This window comes from Papaver somniferum, unplaced genomic scaffold (assembly GCF_003573695.1).
Source record: "Papaver somniferum cultivar HN1 unplaced genomic scaffold, ASM357369v1 unplaced-scaffold_125, whole genome shotgun sequence".
NCBI lineage: Eukaryota > Viridiplantae > Streptophyta > Magnoliopsida > Ranunculales > Papaveraceae > Papaver > Papaver somniferum.
The window spans coordinates 13,269,915-13,277,013 of NW_020621603.1; the positions used below are offsets into that span (position 1 = coordinate 13,269,915).

The 7,099-nt window shown below is 37.1% G+C and overlaps 1 long non-coding RNA gene across 2 annotated transcripts; it reads left to right on the forward strand.

Moving 5' to 3' along the window:
- The first annotated feature begins 238 nt into the window (after positions 1 to 238).
- Positions 239 to 1,714, forward strand: LOC113331241. Of its 2 annotated transcripts, none has more exons than XR_003350842.1 (3): positions 239 to 512; positions 763 to 844; positions 1,501 to 1,714. It is a non-coding gene; the product is annotated as an uncharacterized LOC113331241 (long non-coding RNA). The 2 variants fall into 2 exon arrangements; XR_003350843.1 differs by having other exon boundaries at positions 1,497 to 1,696.
- Positions 1,715 to 7,099: the final 5,385 nt, after the last annotated feature.

Here is a 7,099-nt window from a genome sequence, read left to right on the forward strand (position 1 = left end):
TAAATAGATGTGTAATTTCTAGTTACACATGATAATTAGATGTGTAACTTTTACTTACACATGCTAATTAGATATGTAACTTTGTATTAGATGTATTCATTTGAACTTTGTATTAGGAAGAGAAATGTTTATTTGTTGTAAGTTATCTGACCTTTTTTGGGTGTGTAACTATTAGTTACACATGCTAATTAGGTATGTAACTTTTATTTACACAAGTTAAATGGATGTGTAGCTACTAGTTACACATGCTAATTAGATGTGTAACTTATATATACACATGATAGAACGCAGTTTACACAAGATGTGTAACTGCAGTTTACACAAGCATTGTATATATGTAACTGCAGTTTACACAAGCATTGTATATATGTAACTACAGTTTACACAAGATGTGCATATGAGATGTGAAGACGTTGAGGTGAAACTTTATTTCAAGCAGTGTGCGTATGAGATGCAAGCAGTGCTGAGCTTCGATGCTCGTGTTGTTGGAAGTATACTGTGAAGACATTGAGGTGAAATTTTATTTCAAGTTTTTTTTACTTTTTGTTCTTTATTAAACAAGAGGTTATTTACTACTTTTCAAGTGTTTTTCATCTTTGCTTTGCATTTTTGTTTTTTCTCCTGATTTATGATTATTGAAAAGCTAATTTGAACATGAATAGATGGTATCTGAAGTGAGGATGGTTAGTTCTGTTATTGCAATGTCTGGGGATTATGTATTTCAATACTGATTGAGGCTTTGTTGTACACTTTATGCTGCAGGCGTTTTTTTGGGACAGTTCATGTGTTGGCTTATGGAGTATCTACCTTAAACAGTGCAGTTGCTTGTAAGAAATGCTAAAAGGTCAGTCTTGTGCCTTATTATACATTTCATTTAGTTTTTGAAACATTAAACAAAATAAGCAAAATGTGAATGTGCTAGGGTAGGAGTAATAATTAGCGGATATATTTGTTGAATTCTTTGTATTGTGTTGCGTCTTCGGTAGCTGAATAGATGGTATCTGAAGACCTCTAGTTTTCATACATTGTTTCTGCTACATAATTTTTTGCAATGTTACTTGCTTACACGGGAAAAGCATATCTTAGAATGTGAATGGTGACTACTACATTAGTTGACACTGATGTCTTTGAAGCTTGTTAGTTTTGATGCTTCGATGAATTTTTTTGCCAGAGGTACACAATTAGGCTTAGTATTTGCTGATTACATAAGTCATATGTATGTGTAATTCCTAGTTACACATTCTATATGCATGTGTAACTTCCAGTTACACTAGCCAGATGCATGTGTAACTTCTAGTTACACTAGCCATATGTATGTGTAACTCTTAGTTACAGATGCTAAATGCACATGCAAAAAGTGTTATTCTTATTTTTGGTAATTTTATTAACAGAAAGTTGATTCATTTTTCATGAAATATTATATGTAAGGTTCTATAGAATCTGAGAAACTATTATATGTTCTATATGCGCTGAAACTATTTTTGTGTTCAACGAAGACAGGAACCGCAGTCATGGTTTGCTATTTGTGGTATTGGTCTCGCTGGAACTGGAGTTAACGCTGAATACACAAGTCAGATGCATGTGTAACTCTCAATGACACTAGATAGACGCATATGTAACTCTCGATTACACTAGACAGATGTGTGTGTAAATTCTAGTTACACATGCTAAAAAATTGTTGTAAACGAATATTAAAGTAATACATGTATTTTTTTATATTTTCTTTTTGATGTCTATTTTTTGCATATATATACAAGTGTAACTTTGCATTACACATGTCATAAGGATGTGTAACTTCTGGATACACATGCCATATGCATGTGTAACTTCTGTTTACACATTCACACTGTACTTTAATAATTTCGGGCCTAAATTTAATAATTTTGGGCCTAGATTTAAATTATATTTAATTACGGGCTTGACAATATGCATAAGGGTATCAAGGTCTTTTAATAAGTCGGGGCCTAGATTTAAACTTCTTTTAATTAAGGGCCTCATATTATGGGTTACCCATGGGTGGGGCCTGAGCCTAATTTCAAGCATGTGTGGGACCGTGAAAGGCATGGCCGGCTGGCTTGGGCCCGGTCCCACGAGTTTCCCTAATTTTTGTGTATTTTTCATATATTTTTGATGAATTGAGGGAATTTTTTCTAATTTGAGAGAAATACCATGAAATCAAGGAGTTTGATGAATTCAAGGAAAACTAATAATAAAATAATAAAACAAAGGGGCGTGTAGGACCAGCTAGGGCATGGACGGCCGGCCAAGGCCCGGTCCCACAAGTTTTCATAATTTATTTTATTATTATTATTTGATGATTTGTGCAAAATACCATGAAATCAAGGAGTTTTTTCATGAAATTAGAGAAATAATAATAATAATAATAAAATAATAATAAGGAACCGTGGGGTGTGGGGCCGGTTGGGACCAAGGCATGGCCGGTTGGCCAATGGTCACGCCCCACACTCCTTTCCTTAATTTTTATATTACTTTTTATGGATTTATGGAAGTACCATGAAACCGAGGAATTTCCTCGAGACGAAGGAGATTTGATAAAATGAAAGAATTTTCATCAAATCATGGAAAATAATAAAAATGTATTAAAAATATAAAACTGGCGTGGGATTGACCACGACACGGTCGGTCGGTCGTGTGTCCGTGCTCCCAGCACCCTGGTCAATATTTTTAATTATTTATTATTTTTTTCTCTATTTTGCATAGGTTCATAGTTTCGTTGTATTTTTAAAATACTCGTTCGTGCGGTGACTGTTAGTGTATCGTCGTTGAATACACCTTCACCATTTGAATCGGGGCTTACTTAGAGGTAGTTAAACGCCCGGTTGTTGATTATTTATTACTAATTGTGGAATTCAGTGGAGAATAATTCACAAAACTGAGTAATAAGATGTTTATTATTAATTCATAGGATCAGCTGAGGATTCGACTACGAATTCAGAATAATAAAGTGAGCATTACCATTCCATGGGATCGTAGATTCGACCATAGAATCAGAGTAATTAAGATTTATCTATTACCATTTATGAGACCAGTTATGGATTCGATCATGAAATCAGAGTAATGAGATAATATAGTTATTGCTATTCTATGAGATCAAGCCGTGGATTCGATCATAGAATCAGAACAATTGTTATTGCCATTCCATGGGACCAGTCGTGGATTCGACCATGGAATAAGAGCAATTGTAATTAGGAATAATTAACTTTGTGGCTCTATACTAGCAGAGCAAGCTGTCTAGGAGCATTAATTATCCCGATATGAGCTTGTCGGTAAGTCATATCCTTTATATAGTCAGGGTAAACTTGTTGTTTGTTCCTGAAGACGTTATCGCTCTATACTAGCAGAGCAAGCTGTCTAGGAGCCGTCCATCTCGTGATTCTATATAGAAATAATCACTGAAAGTATTCAGTATTCATGAGATATGACGTTGTCCAGTCGTGAGACTACATATCTACATGTACTCTGAGAGAAAGTACTCTCCGTTGAGAATTCGATGAGAGACCCGTGTCTCGACACTCACGTATGATTGCTGAATCAGAGCTTCGTATAATTATGAGTTTACAAATTTAGCCTTTGTGAAAAATCCACCATCTACATTAAGTCCCCTGCTTACTGAGGAAAGCTGTGTTCCTCAGTCAGCATTAAATGGTGATTTTCCGGCCATAAATAATAATGCCAGTAATTGAACTTAGTCGTAAGTTGAGACATTACCGGATTTAGAGAGCATGAGAAAACCACGACTTGATGAAGACTTCAATGTCATGATTGGAGCGTCGTTTGATGAGCATAAATTGGTGTTGAACCGCTGGTTTGGACGACGAGTCCGTGGTCGGTTAGGATTCGCGTGTCGGGCCCAATAAGGAAATCCTTAGAAAATTAGGTTTTGGAAATAAAATTGATATAAAAGGGATTAATCCCTCTTTTATTTTTTTTTATTCCTCCCTCACACGACCAGCACCTTGATCAAATCTTCATCTTCATCACGCCAGCAGCAGGAAGTCGCCGAGTTCCAGCGTCGCCGCCGCCTGTCGCCGTTGCCACCAACCAATTTCCGGTCGAACTTTCCAGGTGCGTTTTTTTGCTTATGTTTATGATCCTCATGAGTTGTTCATGCTTTGATCATGATGAAGTTATATACATGTGTGTATATTAGTGTGAGTTTTATGAAAAAATCCTCGTTTTTGAAAACGTATGTTCGCTCGATCGTTAGTTTTGAAAGCTAACTATAATACCTGATTTAGGAGAGATTTTTTTTTAATATGAACCTAGTTCCAGTGATAAAACTTAGTGTATGAGCTTTCATGTGTACCAAGGTTTTATCATAAAAGGAGTGAATTTTCATGAAATTGGAATAATCCTTCGTTTTGAAGACAAATAACGATGACACGAAGGAAAATATGTATGATGAACTTGTGTCCAGTGATAAAATTTTTCTTATGAGCTTTCATGTAAATACAAAACTTTATCATATGTATGAGATGTGAGCTTTCACAATATTTTTAAAATAAACCTTCGTTTTAAAGACAAATAACGACGATACGAAGGAAAAATAATTTTTTTTATATATATGCAGCCGTGACATATATTATGTAAAATATGATGATATATTTTATTTTCATGAGTTTTTTTTCGTTAGATAAAATCCTTGAGAATTTATGTATGCAAGTTGCATTAATTGTCGTTTTTCGAAAAATCAAAACGTGGGTTTTGAGGATTCTTCAAAGATAGACAATATATTTGTGATAGAATATTGTATTGTTATGAACTTCATAGGTCAGTTGTGTGAATTTTCACATCATGAAAATTGTGTCCATGATTTTATGAAAAATCGGTTTTTGGAAATTAATAAAGTTTCGTTCATTTTTTGCAGTTTTTCGAAGAGACGAACGATTTTGAGGTATTAACTCTAGCATTACTATCACTATTGTTAGTGGAAGTAAAAGTTAATAGTTAAGAGTTACCATTTTTTGCCGTATTTCCTTGATTCATGTCTGGACAACATACTGAAGTAGAATGTAATGTGGACTTTGCAGTTGTTTTAGCAAAAAATGACCAATTCCTCAGCCAACGATACTTCAAGGGGCGAATCACATTCTGATGATGACATCTCCAGGGATGATGAATGCATGGACGAGACCTCCATTAGTGAAGAAGAGGAGGATGCCACTGGCGTGAAGAACATTCCGAATATATACGACGCATTCTTTGAGGAGGATCCAAAAGGAGTTGAAGCACATCTCAAGTCCCCAGTATATCGTCTTCTGATCAACCCTAGGACTGTGACTCAGCAGAAATTAGTGACCCCGAAGATGGTAATACGGCTTTGTCTCGAACGAGGGTTTTTCCTTGCATCGACCATAGAGTTTAAGCTTTCTCGACGCCCTTTGGAAAGATTTTCTGGATGGGCGAGGCATATGTTGGGTTTCCCTCATGTAAGGGCTATGCTCAAACCAGGCGCAAGTGAAGAGAGATATTCAAGCTTCTGGAGACTTGTCTATTAATCATGCGTGAAAATTATCGTGGCTCTGCTGGCCCGTTGGTGTGTTCCCACTCACACCTTCATATGTAGACGGGGAGAATTAATGTTACCTTAGAAGATGTGGCTGCTTTGATGCATCTCCCGATTACAAGTAATTTCTCTGGAGGTCTTTCGGATGAGGAAAAAGTGGTTTTTGACACTCTGACAGCTGCGATGGAAGAAGTGAACAAGGCGTCTGGTAGTAAAGGTTGTTATGCCCATTGGTTGACACGTTGGTGGCCAAGAGATGAAGTTTTTGATAGTCCCATCACCGGTATGTTACCTATTTCCGCTTTCTTATGCTTATGGTTATCCAGAGACATATTCGAAGACAGTGGACATTTGTTGAAGCCCTTTGTAATCCCTTTTGCTATTAAGATGGCTCAAGGTGAGCAACTCCCAATAGGTAGCTTATTCCTGGGTTCCTTGTATTATAACTTAGACTTCTTGGTGTTAGATTCCAGCGTGTCGAATGGCTTCATGAAGATTGAGTGTTATGTTAACACGATGTTTCTTCAAGCTTTGATGTGGGAGCATTTCAAGAATTATGCGCCTATCCCACGTAATATCCTGCAAGGACCAAATACTGATGCCCGTCACATCTTCGCCGAGAAAGATAATGCCCGAATCATGTGTTGGTCTACAAAGCAGCCTCGGTCTAAAGCACGCCTCATTGATGTGTTGGATGAAGAATCGGAGTTCGACTATCGTCCGTGGGTGTCGGTTCCTGATTATGTTTCTCAACCAACGACTTTCAATACTGGAGAGAGGACGACTCTGACATCTAGCGCTAACCCGAATGATGGTGAGAGATCCTTCATGTTGAGTTGTACTCCTGGTCACTTGTTATCTGTTATGTATGGAGAGTGGGCCATAGAAGAATGCAACATTGATAGGGCGGCTCGACAAATGGGTATGGATCAATGTGTTCCAACTACCCGGAGAAGGAAACCATCAGTTCATCAGCTTGCGTCTCGTTTAGATCACACCCACGTGGAAGGGAGTAGTTACTGGTTTCCTGGTTCTGATAGACTTGCATATGTAACCCAAGGTTATATAGAATTCTAGCATCAACAATTTGAGAGGTTGCATGAATTCGTGAAAGTTAGTCAGCTTCCAGTGAGGATTCCTCCGTCTGCTGAGATGATCTCTGGTCGACCAAGACTGAAGTACCTTTCTGGTGATAAACGAAAATCATCTCCAGGATGTTCTCAAGTAAGATTCTCCACATGTCTTTTATGAAACCATGATAACTGTATTCTGATCATGTTATTGAATTCTTTACAGGACGGTTGTAGCGTAAGACCTCGAATCCATGCAGATTTTTTCAGATATTGGAGAAGTTGTTCACGGCGAAGAAGGAAGGAACAAAAGTTATAAGCTATTACCTAATACCGTGAAGTCCCCAGTTCGTTCTTTGGTGAGTTCCCGATATTTCTCACCGTGACTTTCATTGCTATTAACATTAGAATCACGAAGTCAACGTTGTTAATTTTGTTGTAGAATTTTACTCCATAAAGTCTTGAAGGTCTTCAATTTTCCGCTACTGATCAAGCAATCGCT